Here is a 19,295-nt window from a genome sequence, read left to right on the forward strand (position 1 = left end):
TAATAAGTGACTTTCAGAAAACACCTAAGACTGGGGACTCGTTGCCAGGGCAACTAAGCAGAAGTAGAATGTTAGAACTTTCAGGTCCACCCCTTGAGAGGGGCTGGGGGTTAAATCCATCACTGATGGTCAGTGATATCATGAATCATGCCTATGAGATGAACCCCTGTAAAACCCCAAAAGGATGGGTTTCAGAGAATTTCCAGGCTGGGGCACCAGACTGCTTCCATATCCCCTCAATTGGGCCCCAAACTCTAAGAGGACAGAAGCTCCTGTGTTTGGGATCTTTCCCTGTGTATCTCTTCATCTGGCTGTTGCTTTGCATCCTTTGTAATAAACTGGTAATCTAGGGAGTAGTCAAAAATCCAAGGAGGAGACACAGGAACTTGACTTACACCCAGCTGGTGAGCAGTACCTGAGGGTTTCCCAGGTGGTGCTAGTGGTGAAGTACTCTTGCCTGGAGAATCTCACGGATGGGGGAGCCTGGTGTGCTGCTGTATATAGAGTTGCAAACGGTCCGACACGACTGAAGCGACCTAGCACACGTGCACTTGTACTGCTCAGAACTTGTGATTGACCTGTGGGGTGGAGAGATGTCGGGTGGGACTGAGCCCTTAACCTGTGGAATCTGATTTCATCTCCAGGTAGACAGCATGAGAACTGAGCTGAATCACAGGATCCCCAACTGATGGCCCTAGCATTGTTCAGTGGTATGTGTGGGAAGTCACCTCCCCGCACTGGAACTGACCACAGAACCCAAAATTAAAGCCAACTTTTCTGAACCTCATTTTATAAATCTGTAAATTTACAAAACTGGGCTAAAATAATCCCTGATCTGTATCAATTCTAACACTAATAAAGCTCTTGTTTCTCTCCAATATTGAAACACTTTGGATTTTGACAGTATATTATCAATCATGTTGAAGGTTTTGATTTATAATTTGATTCTTATAAAGTGACACAATTTTAGACTGCAATGCATGCATATAACTTCAAACAGTATTATTTAATGCATAAAATGTATCCCAAAATAGTCTTAATAGATGTGGCCATTTGATAATAAATCATGCAATTAGGGAAATAATTTGTATTCAGTGTTTCTTCCAGATAAAATTCTGTGCTGAGCACTTTGTAAAAGTTGGTGTTACCTTCAGTATAGCACAGTGAAATGGTAGTTCATATGGCATATTTATTAGATGGGGAAACATAGATGTTTAATGACTTAATCTTACAGAAAATGTGAGCATACTATAAATGGAAGTTAAATCCAGGTTTTTAGATTCCAAAACCTATTGCATATAACAGACATAATCTAATCTTTTATTCAGTTAGAGATAAAAGCTGATTTCAAGATATGTCTGATTATTTCCATTAAACATATTATTTATAAAATAAGTTAAATTTATTATTTAAATATAAAATATCTGGGGATGATTATATTTGGAGGATGGGGAATAGCATCAAAAGTAATTCCTAGGTAGTGTGTGGGATATGTTCAAGAAGATGATAAGTTTGGAGTTAATTGGTGTGGCTGAATGTCTAATAAGTTTAGTTAGAAAATATATATCAGTTCAGTTCAGTCACTCAGTCGTGTGCTACTCTTTGCAACCCCAGGAATTGCAGCATGCCAGGCCTCCCTGTCCATCACCAACTCCCAGAGTTTACTCAGACTCACGTCCATCGAGTCAGTGATGCCATCCAGCCATCTCATCCCCTTCTCCTCCTGCCCCCAATCCCTCCCAGCATTAGAGTCTTTTCCAATGAGTCAACTCTTCACATGAGGTGGCCAAAGTACTGGAGTTTCAGCTTTAGCATCATTCCTAGAACACATTATAAACCTATCTATAAGGTACACATTTTTGTTTTTATAAAAAATTTGTCCAGTAATATAAAGCATCAGTAATTCAGAACTAAGCAAAATAAAATAAAACTAAACTAAGTTTCATTTCATTCAATACTCATATCAAACACATTTACTCTCAAAATATTCATTGGTACTAGTCTGTTGTTCATTAATAGCAACAGAGAGAGCTGGGTGTTACAGATATGTTTCATGTCTCTGCTTATGTCACATTTACTGTGTTCCCAATGACCACCCCAATGCACATGGCAGAGTCTGTGATCAGTGTGTGTGATAGCTTCCTACGGGTGTGAATCAAGGGAGAGAATTATGGCGAGCACTTTGCAAATGACCTATCACAGTGCCTACAAAACCTCAAGTGAACTACAAAACTCCACTTTATACATTGTGGAAGATGCAAGGGGTTTTCATGTGGACTTTAAAAATGTCAATGATGCTGCAAGCTCAGGAATCTTTAGGAGTTTATATCTTTCTATTCAGGCTTCCCTAATGGCTCAGAGGTAAAGAATCTGCCTGCAATGCAGGAGACTTGGGTTCCATTCCTGCAACAGGAAGATCCCCTGGAGAAGGAAATGGCAACCCACTCCAGTATTCTTGCCTGGAAAACCCCATGCACAGAGGAGCCTGGTGGGCTACAGTCCATGGGGTCACAAAAGAGTCAGATATGACTAAGCCACTAAAAAACAACATCTTTCTATTCATATGCTTTTCTGGGTGACGGACACTTAACCATTTTCCGCTCACCAGGTCAGATTAGCCCGGCCTCAATACAATGAATCAGTGTGATGTTTGATAGAATGGAAATATACTGTAACCAACAGCAGAAGAGTCAGCATTACCTTGAGGTAAGATCGTGAAATTAATGTGTACCTTACCATCAAGTGGCAAAATGTTATACTCCTCTTGATGGATAAAAGAAAACATTTGCCAAATCACTGCCACGTACTAAGGGTATATATTTTTTCTGCTCAAGTAGGGATACCAAGTTCAGTCCTGCGTTTGCCATGCCACCCTCATTTGCTCCCTGCAGAGCTAGGTGGGGAGACCAGCTGTTTCTGGTAGGTGCGGCCTCTTCAGGCCTTTTTAGTCCTGGGGTGAATGAAACACAGGGAAGCTAAACAGGGCAGCGTGAAGCGCAAGGGAGTTGCTTCTGAGAGTAAAAAGTGGTAGAGAGCTCAGCAGAGAAAGCCCCTCTCCTTTCTCCTTCCAGAAGCCGCCTCCGAGAGGTGGTGTCGCCGCCAAGCCCGTCTGGAGACTCTCTATGCGGTGAGCGGACCCATCTGCAGCATTTGTTCACATCTTGTAAGCAGCGGGCACGGTGGCTACAAATCACCTCGCGTCTCCTCCCTGCCTCATTTTTCTTTGTCCTAACTCGCATTGACCTGGATCTTCATCTCCCAAATACAGCGTCTGCAATTTATCTTTGCCGCAGGCTCTGTCTTCTAGGATCCTTGGGATACTGTCAATTTAAAAAATGTGAAAGCTGAGAGGAGACCAAAGGTTGCCCAATAATTATGTCTATATGTCACAGGCCTGGCATGTTTTGGGTGCAAAATGGACTTCCTTTTTGTCTTTCACAGAGTCTGTGAAGAACTGACCATCTGTTTAGTGAGGCACTCTTCCCTTTATATCCCAAATAGATTACTAATACTTAACTCCTTCAGCCCATTTCTCCCACTCCTGCTCTGTATCTAATCCTGGCACGTCATCACCACTCCTAATTTTCCTCTTTCTAGTCTAGAAAAATCTTACCTGCTTAAAAAAAAGATTCCAAGTCAGTGGAAGCAAAAATTACATGAATTAGCTGGACAGATTAAGCAAGAATGATTTAAAAATGAGTTCAAAAATGGTATAGGCATTTGGAGGTTGATTGCTTGTAATACCAATATTTATTAATTGACAGTGTCTGTATATTATTGGATGGATTAGTTGATATTTATTTTTTAATTATCAGTGATCCAAAACAGAACTTTTTATTTTCAGACTTAGGCAGTGTTTAATAGGATTGTGAATTTCCATCATTAACTGTATGAACAACAAAAGGGAAAAAAAAATAGATTATTGCACTTTATGATGTATTATTGGATCTGATTTGATCAAAGTCACTTAGTGGAATAACACATATATATTATCTAGACTATCTCTTAGTTATAATTTATCAAACTATCTTCTTATATATAATTTTAAATCTTCTCTCCATTGAATAGAATACCATTTACATTTTTAAAAAATGAACGCCTGATACAGCAACAATATGGATAAATCTCAAAATAATTTTACTCAGTGAAGGAAGCTAGGAAAAAAGAATATATTGCCTATTATTCAATAAAATTATATAAAATATGAAAAAATCTAGTTAAAGACTGAATTGGTGGTTTCTTGTGGTTGAATTATGGGTATTGAGGAGGAATATGTAATGACACCAGGAAACTTTTGGCATTGATTAATTTTGCTATCTTGAGCAGAGTGACAGTTTTTCAGATGTAAACATACGTAAATTTTATAAGAATAATAAATGTACTTTATTACATGTCAATCAGATTTCAAAAAATGGTAACATGTGTCACAGAGTAATCTGACAGTTGGTTAACTAGCCTTTCTTTGTATTTTCCAGTTGCCTCTGTGACATACATTTGCAACATCCCACTCAGATAATACTTTTTTCTTTTTAAAGGAGGAAGGACTTTACCTCTAACTTGTACATTAGCTTAAGTGATTGTTATGCCCCAATGGAGAGAAGGTTATCCTGTTATGAGTGATACCTTTCTTGATGTTCTCTTCTGATTCTGTGTCTCCCCTCCTGGAAAATCCATAACTCTCCTGCGAAAATAAGGAGAAGAGAGAACAATTTAAGCAGCAATTTGTTGGAGTTGCTCAATCCCTGGGGTGGTTAAGAGGACGACTCATGACCACACACAATAGAGCTCTCCTGTTTCCTCTTGGACAAACATGCCAAAGAATATGAGAAGAAACAGATGAACTGCCATCCGCTTTATTACATACACTGATCTCAATACATATCATTGGGAAAAAATCAGTAATAAGAGCTCTTTGAGTTTCCCAGGTGGCACTAGTGATAAAGAATCGGGCTACCAATATAGGAGAGGCAAGTAACATGGGTTTGGTCACTGGGTTGGGAAAATCTCATGGAGAAGGAAATGGCAACCCACGCCAGTATTCTTGCTTTGGAAGTCCCATGGACAGAGGAGCCTGGTGGGCTATAGTCCATGGGGTCACAAAGAGTTGGACATGACTGAGCAACTGAGCACACACACACACACACACACACGAGTTCTTTAACAACTCTCTGCGTCATGCAACCTCCCATTCATCCTTCCTTTACATTTTTCAATTTTTCCCTATTGATTTGGATGTTTGTGGGGCAAATTACCATCATTTCCTTCTCTATGCTTCATCCAATTTTGGCCCTGTTAGATACGAATAGGTCTGCTCTCAATGATAGTTTGCTTGATTCCATATTCTCTCATTATTCCATGGGATTCATTGCCAGAGAACTCAGGAGGGTTTCATGTGCCATTTCAGCTTTCTTTAAAATCTGAAAATTGTCTTGGTTAGGCAACTATTGGATTTTGCTTGCCTCATTTTTTTTAAGACAGAATGCAATACTATTTGTTTTCCCCTATTTCAGACACACTAAAAAAAAAAAAAATGAGAGCAAGGAATACCATTGGTTGCTTCATACTTTTCATTTTGCAATTATCTTCCATCTCTCAAGGTACAGAGTCACTCTGAGTGGGCTTGAAGAGTATTCTGTTAAATCTGGCCTAACAAAAATACTGCTGCTCTAGTAAAGGACAGTTTAGGAAGAATTTATATAACAGAAGTTTTGTCAAAAACATGTGGGACAATTCTTTTCTTTCTAAGGCTGCACCATTATGTGGAGCTGTGTGTCTTTCTGATGCTAATGCTTTCTCCTAGAGTATTATTCTCTCTGATAAGGTCTGTTTTTTTGTCCCACCTCACTAGAGACAGAAGTAAGAGATCTCTTCAAGAAAATTAAAGATATCAAGAGAACATTTCATGCAAGAATGGGCATGATATATACGTGTATGCATGAGTGCTAAGTTGCTTCAGTTGTGTCTGACTCTGTGCAACCCTATGGACTGTTGCCTTCCAGGCTCCTCTGTCCATGGGATTCTCCAGGCAAGAATACTGGAGTGGGTTGTCACGCCCTTTTCCAGAGAATCTTCCCAACCTAGGGATCGAACTCGCATCTCTTAAGTCTCCTGCATTGGTAGCCAGGTTCTTTACTAGTGCCATCTGGGAAGTATGTATATATGTATATATATATATATACTGTTCACAGAGAAGAAAAAATATTTCTCTATCAAAAATCAGTTTTTTGAAACTGAATTTCCACTGTTAGTAGACATTACAAGCAACAAAACTCTGCAATGCATTTGCTTTCCTTTAATGAAAGTCATCTGGCTGGGTGGAGCTCTGAATGGAAGCTGAAATAACAGATCCGTCCATCACCTGTTAAGGACTCTTACAGATGTATGACCTTGAAGACCTTGAGAGCCTTGTGGTCATGGATCATGTGTCATCTATCTCGATCTGCCTCCTGACTGTCCATGCGTGGTGTCAGGGACCCTAATTCTTCACAGCTTAAATACCATTCTCTTCTTTCTAAATCACTTAGACATCTAATGTACAGTACACTTAGAACAAATGTTTGCTGGTTTTTTTTTCCTCCTGAGCTCTTCCTTCCAGAGTGTTGCTGGTTCTTTGCTCTTGGAACATCAGCTGTGTTTTATGAAACCTCAAAAATCTCTTAAAAGGCAGCTGTGCCATGTTGAAGCAACACATTCTTAGGAACTTTATTCTTATGCTTTATTTAGAGCTGAAGGTGGGTGGTTGGGGGAGGAAAAACAAAAGAGGATCAGGAGGATTGTGGTAAGGAGAGAAAGAAAATAATTTGTAGAAATAAGTGGTATTTACTGAATAACTTTAAACTTTGCAAGTTGCTTATCCCCACTGTACATTTCACTGAATCTACCCAGCCACTCTGAAACTGTATGTCTGATACCACATAATACAAAGAAGAAAAAGGGAGGCTCAGTTAAGTCGAATAACAGCCTCCAAAGCCATACAACTATTTGAGAGGAGAGACTTTACACATCAGTTTTATTTGTCCCAACAACATTCCACTAAGCTCCATTGTACCAAGGGTCACTTACATTTTCCCCCAAGGTCTACATTAATTACCTTCTGTTTTCGAAGTTAACAGCTCCCTCATCAACCATCAACCTCCCAACATCCAGAACTAGAACACAGTTGAGTATGGAAAGTCTGACCTACACCATTCCCTGCCCTGATTTCTTAACTGTGCTTTTTCTGTATACCACCACCATTCTGAGGAGTTGCTTTTAACAGAGAAATGCTTGTGCTCATCCAAAATGTGGACTATGAAATACTGCAGAGTAATCTAAGAGAAGGAGAGTTTCAAGCAACATCAGAAAATGAAAATGGGCTTGCTCAACCAGAGAATAGTTTTTGATAATGGAAAAGCACACACAGATGTGATTTCTGTAGTGGTCTGCAATAGTTCAGAGTCTGGGAAGACTACCTCTTTAAATCTTTGCAGATGGCTAACATTTTCCCATTCTTTTTAAAAGGTTTATTGTTGTCCATGTTTTTTTTTTTAATTTAAATTTATTTGTTTTAATTGGAGGCTAATTACTTTACAATATTGTATTGGTTTTGCCATACATCAACATGAATCTGCCAAGGGTGTACACGTGCTCCCCATCCTGAACCCCCCTCCCACCTTCCTTCCCATACCATCCCCCTGGATCATCCCAATGCACCAGACCCAAGCATCCTGTATCCTGCATCAAACCTGGACTGGTGATTCATTTCTTATATGATATTATACATGTTTCAATGCCATTCTCCCAAATCATCCCACCCTCTCGCTCTCCCACAGAGTCCAAAAGACTGTTCTATACATCTGTGTCTCTTTTGCTGTCTCACATACAGGGTTATCATTACCATCTTTCTAAATTCCATATATATGCGTTAGTATCCATATATATGCGTTAGTATACTGTATTGGCGGAGAAGGCAATGGCACCCCACTCCAGTACTCTTGCCTGGAAAATCCCATGGATAGAGGGGCCTGGTGGGCTGCCGTCCATGGGGTCGCTAGGAGTCGGACACGACTGAGTGACTTCACTTTCACTTTTCACTTTCATGCATTGAAGGAATTGGCAACCCACTCTAGTGTTCTTGCCTGGAGAATACCAGGGACGGGGGAGCCTGGTGGGCTGCCGTCCATGGGGTCACACAGAGTCGGACACGACTGAAGTGACTTAGCAGCAGCAGAAGCAGCATAATGTATTAGTGTTTTTCTTTCTGGCTTACTTCACTCTGTATAATAGGCTCCAGTTTCATCCACCTCATTAGAACTGATTCAAATGTATTCTTTTTAATGGCTGAGTAATACTCCATTGTGTATATGTACCACAGCTTTCTTATCCATTCATCTGCTGATGGACATCTAGGTTGCTTCCATGTCCTGGCTATTATAAACAGTGCTGCGATGAACACTGGGGTACACGTGTCTCTTACAATTCTGGTTTCCTTGGTGTGTATGCCCAGCAGTGGGATTGCTGGGTCGTGCTATTTCCAGTTTTTTAAGGAATCTCCACACTGTTCTCCATAGTGGCTTACTAGTTTGCATTCCCACCAACAGTGTAAGAGGGTTCCCTTTTCTCCACACCCTCTCCAGGATTTATTGCTTATAGATTTTTGGATCACAGCCATTCTGACTGGTGTGAAATGGTACCTCATAGTGGTTTTGATTTTCATTTCTCTGATAATGAGTGATGTTGAGCATCTTTTCATGTGTTTGTTAGCCATCTGTATTTCTTCTTTGGAGAAGTGTCTATTTAGGTCTTTGGCCCATTTTTTGTTTGGGTCATTTATTTTTCTGGAATTGAGCTATAGGAGTTACTTGTATATTTTTGAGATTAGTTGTTTGTCAGTTGCTTCATTTGCTATTATTCTTTCCCATTCTGAAGGCTGTTTTTTTCACCTTGCTTATAGTTTCCTTTGTTGTGCGGAAGCTTTTAAGTTTAATTAGGTCCCATTTGTTTATTTTTGCTTTTTTTTTTAAAAAAAAAATCTATATTTTTTTTTATTTTATTTTATTTTTAAACTTTACATAACTGTATTAGTTTTGCCAAATATCAAAATGAATCCGCCACAGGTATACATGTGTTCCCCATCCTGAACCCTCCTCCCTCCTCCCTCCCCATTTTTGCTTTTATTTCCAATATTCTGGGAGGTGGGTCATAGAGGATCCTGCTGTGATGTATGTCAGAGAGTGTTTTGCCTATGTTCTCCTCTAGCAGTTTTATAGTTTCTGGTCTTACGTTTAGATCTTTAATCCATTTTGACCATGTTTTCCTTTTCCCTTGTACAATGGCCCACCCTGTGGCCCAGATTCTAGGCACTTCTGGGGGCACTGTCGAGCATCACACCTACCCTCACTGCACAGAGAGGAACTTGAACCCCAGGCTCCTGCTGGTCCCTAACCCTGAGGACATCTTATATTTTGCATATGATGTTGTGAAATGGAGAGAAATTTCCTTTATTGTTAAAAGGAGAGGGAATCTTTGAAAAACATTCCTAACAAGAAAATTCTTGAGAGTCCCTTGGACCATAAGGAGATCCAACCAGTCCATCCTAAAGGAGATCAGTCCTGGGGGTTCATTGGAAGGACTGATGTTGAAGCTGAAACTCCAACATTTTGGCCACCTGATGTAAAGAGCTGACTCATTTGAAAAGACCCTCATGCTGGGAAAGATTGAAGGTAGGAGGAGAAGGGGACGACAGAGGAAGAGATGGTTGAATGGCATCACCGACTAATGGACATGGGTTTGGGTGGACTCTGGGAATTGCTGATGGACAGGAGGCCTGGCGTGCTGCGGTTCATGGGGTCTCAAAGAGTCTGACACAACTGAGTGACTGAACTGAACTGAACTGAACAAGAAAAAATATTATAAGAAAACTGACATTCTTTTAACATAAAATGCACAGAACTAATGACATTGAAAATGAATTAAGCAATACTTCCCTATTTAAAATGACACCTCCCCAATCCACTTACAATAATAATTTTCACATTTATATTCCGGCAGGATATATTTTTCCCCTCACAGGGCAGTAAGCAGTATTCTTTTTTTCTGAAAATATCATAGTCTCTGTTTTCTCTCATGATTCATTAAAATTTCAAATGATAATTTGTATAATCCTTTTGCAACCAACAGCAGAAACTGTTTACTTCTCTTTCATATAAGAACCAGCTTTCTCTTGTTGTGAGTAAGGAATGTTTTACAGTATTTTACAAAACTTCCTTCAGAATGAGAATAAAGACATTGTATAGTGACATTATATATAGTATTTAGTTCAGTTCAGTTGCTCAGTCGTGTCCGACTCTTTGCAACCCCATTGACTGCAGCACGCCAGGCCTCCCTGTCCATCACCAACTCCTGGAGATTACTCAAACTCATGTCCATTGATTCAATGATGCCATCCAACCATCTCATCTTCCCTCATCCCCTTCTCCTCCTGCCCTCAATCTTTCCCAGCATCAGAGTCTTTTCAAATGAGTCAGTTCTTCTCATCAGGTGGCCAAAGTATTGGAGTTTCAGATTTAGCATCAGTTCTTCCAATGAATATTCAGGACTGATTTCCTTTACGATTGGCTAGTTGGATCTCCATGCAGTCCAAGAGACTCTCAAGAGTGTTCTCCAACACAACAGCTCAAAAGTATCAGTTCATCGGTGCTCAGCTTTCTTTATAGTCCAATTCTAACATCCATACATGACCACTAGAAAAACCATAGCCTTGACTAGATGGGCCTCTGTTGGCAAAGTAATGTCTCTGCTTTTTAATATGCTGTCTTTTTGGTCATAACTTTTCTTCCAAGGAGCAAGTGTCTTTTAATTTCATGACTACAGTCACCATCTGCAGTGATTTTGGAGCCCCCCAAAATAAAGTGTCTCATTGTTTCCACTGTTTCCCCATCTATTTCCCATGAAGTGATGGGACCAGATGCCATGATCTTAGTTTTCTGAATGTTGAGCTTTAAGCCAACTTTTTCACTCTGCTCTTTCACTTTCATCAAGAAGCTCTTGAGTTCTTCTTTGCTTTCTGCCATAAGGGTGGTATCATCTGCATATCTGAGGTTATTAATATTTCTCCTGGTGATCTTGATTCCAGCTTGTGCTTCATCCAGTCCAGCATTTCTCATGATGTACTCTGCATATAAGTTAAATAACCAGGTGACAATATATAGCCTTGACCTACTCTTTTCCCTAATTGGAACCAGTCTGTTGTTCCATGTCCAGTTCTAACTGTTGCTTCTTGACCTGCATACAGATTTCTCAAGAGGCAGGTCAGATGATCTGGTATTTCCATCTCTTTCAGAATTTTCCACAGCTTGTTGTAATCTACACAGTCAAAGGTTTTGGCAAAGTCAATAAAGCAGAAGGAGATGTTTTTCTGGAACTCTCTTGCTTTTTCCATGATCCGACGGATGTTGGCAATTTGATCTCTAGTACCTCCGCCTTTTCTAAATCCAGCTTGAACATCTGGAAGTTCACAGTTCACATGTTGCTGAAGCCTGGCTTGGACAATTTTGAGCATTACTTTACTAGCGTGTGAGATGAGTGCAATTGTGCGGTAGTTTGAGCATTCTTTGGCATTGCCTTTCTTTGGGATTGAAATGAAAACTGACCTTTTCCAGTCCTGTGGCCCCTGCTGTTTTCCAAATTTGCTGGCATATTGAGGGCAGTACTTTCACAGCATCATCTTTCAGGATTTGAAATAGCTCAACTGGAATTCCATCACCTCCACTAGCTTTGTTTATAGTGATACTTCCTAAGGCACACTTGACTTCGTATTCTAGGATGTCTACCTCTAGATGAGTGATCACACCATCGTGATTATTTGTGTGGTTCTTTTGTGTATTCTTGCCACCTCTTCTTCATGTCTTCTGCTTCTGTTAGGTCCATACCATTTCTGTCTTTATTGTGCCCATTTTGCATGAAAATTTCCCTTGATATCTCTAATTTACTTGAAGAGCTCTTTAGTCTTTCCCATTGTATTGTTTTCCTCTATTTCTTTGCATTGATCATATAGACAGGCTTTCTTATCTCTCCTTGCTATTCTTTGGAATTCTGCATTCAAATGGTTATATCTCTCCTTTTCTCCTTTGCCTTTAGCTTCTCTTCTTTTCATTGCTGTTTGTAAGGCCTCGTCAGACAACCGTTTTGCCTTTTTGCATTTATTTTTCTTAGGGATAGTCTTGATCACTGTCTCTTAAATAATATTTATGAGGGAAAAAAATGGCATTAATAATAAATAAATAATAAAGATAGTTTAATTATTAAATTTAATAACTTTTTAAATTATAGGTACAATTTATTTATTTTAAATATTAAAAATAAAGCAACTAGTAAAATTTTAATGAAGGCAGATTAGATGAAAAATTTTCATAGTCTAGAAGCCAGATGAATTTACAGGGGCAGGAAAGAGGAGCCAGAGTTTCTGTGCAAGGAAAGATCCCAGTAGATGATAATATGATATCAACATAGTGGTAGTATTCAACACCTGGTATTAATAAGTAGTATTATTGGTATAGTGGCATATAGTAAACCATCCCACAGTGTAGCAACAATTGTTAGAGATTATCTTACAGATATAGGACTTTGTGAAAAGTCCTGAAACTCTGTTGAGCAAAGTGAGGATAAAATTACAGAAAAACCAGTGTCTAATCTAAAATTTATTCTAGTACTGGCAACTCCAAGAATTTTTGAAAAGTTCTTATTTAGTTCGTAGCCTAGTTTGAACAGCATTTACCTGTGAAGAGAATGAGTTTTCTGCATTGGGTAGATATCCATTGAGAGTCTCCTAAGTTTCTCACTATCCGGGGAGGGTTTGGTTCAAGGTCCAGCTGTCCTTCATCGACCTAGCCTGGAATTGCAGTCAGATCTGTCGCCTGGCCTGGTTTGAATCTGTCCTGACTGTAACATTTGGAGAATTAAGTCCAACTTCAAAACTTTGACTTTCCACATTTACGGAATTCATAAAGATTCTATGTAATTAGTAAAACTCAATATTAGAACTTGGAAAACTGCTGCAATACACTCTTTGCTTGCAGAAAAGAATGTGCAGAAGAAAACCTTTGATCTCAGGTGCGTTTCTGATATTTCACATGGAAATGTCTGTTTCTTGTTTTCCACTTGTTAGCATGAAAATTCAATCACGACCATTTCAAATGTCTCTTAGGGAATTGGTATATTCTTGGCCATCAGGAGGAATGAGAAGTAGAGTATTAATTTTATGAAGCACTTGGCAATCCTTGCATGACGCTTTGGAGGAGAATTATAAATATCATTAGGACTGTTAAATTAGATGCTTCAATTTACAGTTGTACTTAATTACTTTATATATTGACAAAATGGTCACAGCTGGGTATTTTAAACATCACTCTTGTATAGTACATATAATTTTATGTAGCATATTAGCCTTTCAAAATAGTTTCCCCTCATTAGCCTTACTAATATTAGTTATAAATAATTGCAAGCATTAAAAAAAATTTATAACATTATGCTCTTAAAGAAAAACCATTTCAATATTTGAGAAGGATCCAATAAATTTTGGTTCACGTTGCTTTGGTTACTCAAATACACAGATAAAAGTTTATGAGAGTAATAGTGACAGCCGTAGAAATACTTTTCATTGAAAAGTCTTCAAGTATATTGAATATAAACATAAAAGTATCTGTGTGTGTGCTCTTCTCCTGAATATGGCTAATATTTCATTAGTTATTTGCCAGAGTTATGAATATGACTGATTTTATTCTGCTTGTGTAAACAATTTAATGACTATCTGTTCCTATTAAGCAAGCAAGATATCTGATGTATTAAATAACTCAAAAGCTGAGTCACTTCACTTTTTTAATTTAAAATGACAAGATTATTACAAGAGGACTCTGATATTCTCATACAGACTGATATATACATATTTGTGGAAATGTCATGATTTTATTGCATTTACATGAATTGGGAACTAAATATAGTGTGGGCAGTAATGGTGTAAAAAAAAGTCACCTTTCTGAGAATGCAATGTGTCACATGATTGGGGCACTCTCTGAACAAGATATTAATATAAAGACATCTGTTCAGAGGAACCAAAAGAAACAAACAAACAAATTATGGAGAGGTTTCCCCAGCAGTTCAGTGGTTAGAACTCTGTACTTCCACTGCATAGGACATAGGTTCAATTCCTGGTCAGGGAACTAAGATCCCACATGCCACGTGGCCCTGGGGGAGGGGGTGGGGTGGGGAGGAATCATGGAAAATTCTAATGATGAATGTTTGTATTGTTGGGGAGGAATCATTTTCCTCTGCCTTTCTCAGTTTTTCTAACTGCTTAATAATTAGATTGGCATGAGACAGTAATAGGAAAAAAATAAATTTAATTACATATGTATAAGAACTCCAGAAGAGCAAAGGACAGTCCAGCAATTGAGGTTTATATGCTCTTCTGAGCCGAAGACAAGCAGATAGGGGTCTAGGATATGAAAAGGGAGGAAGATAATTCACATCAGTCAGATAATAACAATTGTTTAATAAATAAATTTTTGCTGAACATATGGAAACAATGAGACACGGAAAGGAATTTTAACAAATAGACTTTACTATGTTCCTCCCTGTCTACCCATATGCAGTTCATATTATACCATAGTTATCTATGGTGATGTCTCCCTTCCTGGAGCAAGTCCTCTATCTAAATTCTTTTAGGCAGTTGAGGGGAAGAGCAGACTTTCTTCCTGAGTCTTTTGGACTGAATTGCTTTCAACTCAAAATAACCTGCATGCCCAAATGGCGTCTCTTGAGGCAGCCTGCCTGAACCCCATCAGTAGAAAGGGTATGCTACATGAGAAGCGTATTAAGATTCAATTGAATTTTAGGAGCAGTGTAAAAATACAGTTAATTTGCATTTTGTACCTAGATTTTTGAATAAGTTTACTGAGTTCAGCTCTCTGAAAGATGGGATTCCCAGGGGCTGAGTTAAGCACAGAACAGCTTTAGGTCTTTTTTGGATTTGAGCTTCCCAGGTGGTGCATGGAGGGACTGGGAAGCCATGGTAAAGGATCTGATTACCAATGCAGGAGACACAAGAGACAAGGCTTCAATCCCTGGGTCAGGAGGATCCCTGGAGAAGGAAATGGCAACCCTTTCCAGTATTCTTGCCTCAAAAATTCCGTGGATGGAGGAGCCTGGCGGGCTGTATATAGTCCATGGGTCACGAAGAGTCAGACACGACTGAGCATGCTCCCTGTCATCATTGTCATCAAGAGCAAATTAATCATTTTTTATGTAAAGTTAATGAAAATCAGTTTCATAATAGGGAACTGGAAGATTGCAAGGTGGCTACCAAATGTTCAAACACTTGTAAATTAGTTAAATTGACTGCTAGTCATTGAAGGGGATTCTCTAGAATTCTGAAGAATTCTCTTCTTTCAACTGGGGTCTAACGTCAGGGTGGAGCTGGGCTGGGAGGTGTAAAACAACCTGTAAAGGTCAGATGCTGGAATTACTTTGCCATGCCGTGCTAAGGCTCTTCAGTCACGCCTGACTCTGTGCAACCCTGTGAACTGTAGCTTACCAAGCTCCTCCATCCATGGGGTTCTCCAGGCGAGAATACTGGAGTGGGATGCCATGTGCTTCTCCAGGAGGTCTTCCCAACCATTATTTGGAAACTCAAAATTCTGTCCAGTTGAGTGCCAAACAGAATGGGAATACAAATGTTCTTCATAAACAAGCATTACAGTTCCAAATTTTACACATTTCTTAGGTCATAGCACAGGTTCATGAATTGAGATGAATGCTTGACACAGTCAGCAAAAAGATCTCCCATAAGTCAAAGTTCAGCCTCATAGCTTACACTTCACTTAACTTCAGTTCAGTTCAGTTCAGTTCAGTCGCTCAGTTATGTCCAACTCTTTGCGACCCCATGAATCGCAGCACGCCAGGCCTCCCTGTCCATCATCAACTCTCGGAGTTCACTCAAACTCAAGTCCATCGAGTCGATGATGCCATCCAGCCATCTCATCCTCTGTCGTCCCCTTTTCCTCCTGCCCCGAATCCCTTCCAGCATCAGAGTCTTTTCCAATGAGTTAACTCTTCTCATGAGGTGCCCAAAGTACTGGAGTTTTAGCTTTAGCATCATTCCTTCCAAAGAACACCAAGGGCTGATCTCCTTCAGAATGGACTGGTTGAATCTCCTTGCAGTCCAAGGGACTCTTAGGAGTCTTCTCCAACACCACAGTTCAAAAGCATCAATTCTTTGTCACTCAGCTTTCTTCACAGTCCATAGTGATATGTTAATTTAGTCCAAAGAGAAGTTTACTGAAATCTTTTGGTTTTGCTAAAATCATTTGTTTTTCCTACAATTTTTCTTTCTTCTTCTTTTTAATGAATTCTGTACACAGTCTTTATTGTCCCTTGTGTTCCTTTTTGTAATACAAAGTTTCTTCAGCATCAGACTCTGAAGACATTTCAACCCAGACCTGCCTGGCGGGAGTGGATGTCAAGACTTGTCTTTCAGGTCTGAGTGGATGACTGATTCCTCATTCAGCCCAAATTCTTTGATTTCTCCCTGAAACCAACCAGCAGCCCAGGTTAGCTCCAACTACATGTCTCAGCTCTGAGTTTCTTTTGTGGGAAACAAATAACTGGCATTTTTTCACCTTAAAAATTAGGGAATGAATTTGGGCATTGTCTGAGATATCCAGTCATGGATGTTACCCCAACATCCTCCCTTATCTTTGTTTTATCTTAATCGTTGTTTATTGTTGTTGCCATTTCATTGCTAAGTCATGCCCAACCCTTTGTGACTCCATGGATTGTAGCCTGCTAGGTTTCCGGTAGGCTGCCGTCTATGGGGTCACACAGAATTGGACCTGACTGAAGTGCCTTAGCAGCAGCAGCAGCAGCAGCAGGCTTCTCTGTCCATGGGATTTCCCAGTCAAGAATACTGGAGTGGGTTACCATTTCCTTCTCCAGGGGATCTTCCCCACCCAGGGATCAAACCCACATCTCCTGCATCAGCAGGTGGATTCTTTACCACTGAGCCACTAGGAGAAGCCCCATTGTTCAGCGGTCTCCTATTTTGGATTCTAGATTTCTAATATCCACTTCTTCAATTTTAGCTGTAGTTAAGAATTTGTGCATCTCTATTTTAGTTCTACTTCAGGGTGATTTAACAGGAAAAAAAGGAGAAATAATCAATTTGCTTATCCAGAATTCTTCACCAGTACTTTAAAAAAATAAATCAAAACAAGTGTCTGTCCTTTGCTTCATATGCTACTGACCATGAGGCTGCTCTCACCATCCTTCTGCCTGGAGGGCTTGTTCCTTTCCCTCCCCAGATGTGTAAAATTGGTTCGTGCAGTTTTCCCTTTGTTCAAGCAGAATGTAAAACTGCTTAACTAAAGACACTCAGTGATCAGCTTTCGGAATGCAGTTCTTTGAGGCAGAAGTATTTATGTGTGTTTATATATACATATATATATGGAGCAAGCATCCAACTCCAGTATTCTTGCCTAGAGAATCCCATGGACTGAGAAGCTTGAGTGGGTCCATGGGATTCTCTAGGCAAGAATCTGTCCATAAAGTTGCAAAGAGTTGGACATGATTGAGGTGACTTATCATATATATGATAAATATAATATATATATATCATATACTTGTGATATTATATGATACTTATATACAGATACAAAGATCTATATAGATCTATATATATAGATACTTATATATATCTTTGTATATATAGATACAAAGATATATATATCTTTGTTCAAAATATTTAGAAGAGTGTTGGACTTGTGATCACTAATTTGAAGGTCAAAGGAGTAATTATGGTAGCATTTCAGTGAGGTTTTTTTGTGTCTGGAGCCATTACTTATTTTTTCTTCTTACTTTTTAATACAGTTTGCAAAGTAGAACTCTTATTCAGTCCCATCCCATTTTGCCATGTCTCTGATATTTTTTCTCACATTGAACAGGAAAGAAATGAATACAAAATACTCTGTTCTTGAGGTTATTTAGTGCTGAACTTTTGACTTTTTCTCAGCTTGAGTCTGTGAATCTCATTAGAGAAAAAAGTCTCAACACTTGAAGCAATGGGAACTTAGAAGTGAAACCTGCACAGCAAACAGTCACCCAGAGGCCGCTCAGCTGCTCCAGCTTCCCCAAGATCCCGTTGGATTCCTGGCCATTGGCTCACCTCTTCTGACTGCTGAGCCACCTCTCCTCTCATCTCTCTGACAGTGTATTTCTGGTGAAGCCACAAAGATGAATGAGAGTTTACAGAATGCAGACACCTGTCAGAATCTCTCGAGAGTCCAGTTTCTCTAATTGTGTCAGCTCATGATAACTTGGGGGCTTCACTGGTGGCTCAGCAGTAAAGAATCCGCCTGCAATGCAGGAGCCACAGGTGGTGTGGGTTTGATCCCTGGGTCAGGGAAGATCCCCTGGAGAAGGAAATGGCAACCCACTCCAGTAGTCTTGCCTGGAGAATCCCACGGACAGAGGAGCCTGGCAGGCTGCAGACCGTGGGGTCGCACAGCGTCAGACACAACTGAAGCATCTTCCTATGCACGTATGATAACTTAGAGTCCATTGCAGTGAGGGGATATAGAATGTATCTTTATGTCATATTTCTTTACATTGCTGACTGAGAGCCACCATAAATATCAAATATTTTTTAGACACCAATGCACTGAATTAAAAATCTTCTCACATATACCATCTTCTTTTTGTTTCTACTAATAATATTTTTTCTACTTGATAATCATTTCCAGCTACCACTTAGAAGGTGAAGTGAAGTTGTTCAGTTGTATCCAACTCTTTGCGATCCCATGGACTGTAGCCTACCAGGCTCCTCCGTCCTTGGATTTTTCCAGGCAAGAATACTGGAGTGGGTTGCCATGCCCTCCTCCAGCGGGTCTTCCTGACCCAGGGATCAAACCCAGGTGTCCCGCATTGCAGGCAGACGCTTTACCCTCTGAGCCACCAGGGAAGCCCTATGAATAACTTCTGGGGATTATGTACAGCATAGTGATTATAACTAATAATTCTGTATAGTACACTGAAAATTTGCTGAGAGTAAATCTTAAGTATTCTCACCTCTCCCCCACCATGGTATCTGTGTGAGGTGATTAATATGATCAAGGTAATCATTTCACAATGAATATATACATTAAATCATGCTATACACCTTGAAAAACTTCATGTGTTACAATCTCAATATATCCAATTTTATTTGTCAGTCATATCTCAATAAAGCTGGGGAAAAATATAGCTTCCAAATATTTTAAGTAGTATGT

General features: G+C 39.5%; 1 long non-coding RNA gene across 1 annotated transcript; it reads left to right on the plus strand.

Annotated features, from left to right (window-relative positions):
* Positions 1-411: 411 nt before the first annotated feature.
* LOC129635774 (uncharacterized) lies at positions 412-782 on the plus strand. The gene is made up of 2 exons (XR_008706446.1): positions 412-553; positions 645-782. It is a non-coding gene; the product is annotated as an uncharacterized LOC129635774 (long non-coding RNA).
* Positions 783-19,295: the final 18,513 nt, after the last annotated feature.

Source organism: Bubalus kerabau, chromosome 21, assembly GCF_029407905.1.
Source record: "Bubalus kerabau isolate K-KA32 ecotype Philippines breed swamp buffalo chromosome 21, PCC_UOA_SB_1v2, whole genome shotgun sequence".
In the NCBI taxonomy this organism is placed as follows: Eukaryota; Metazoa; Chordata; class Mammalia; order Artiodactyla; family Bovidae; genus Bubalus; species Bubalus kerabau.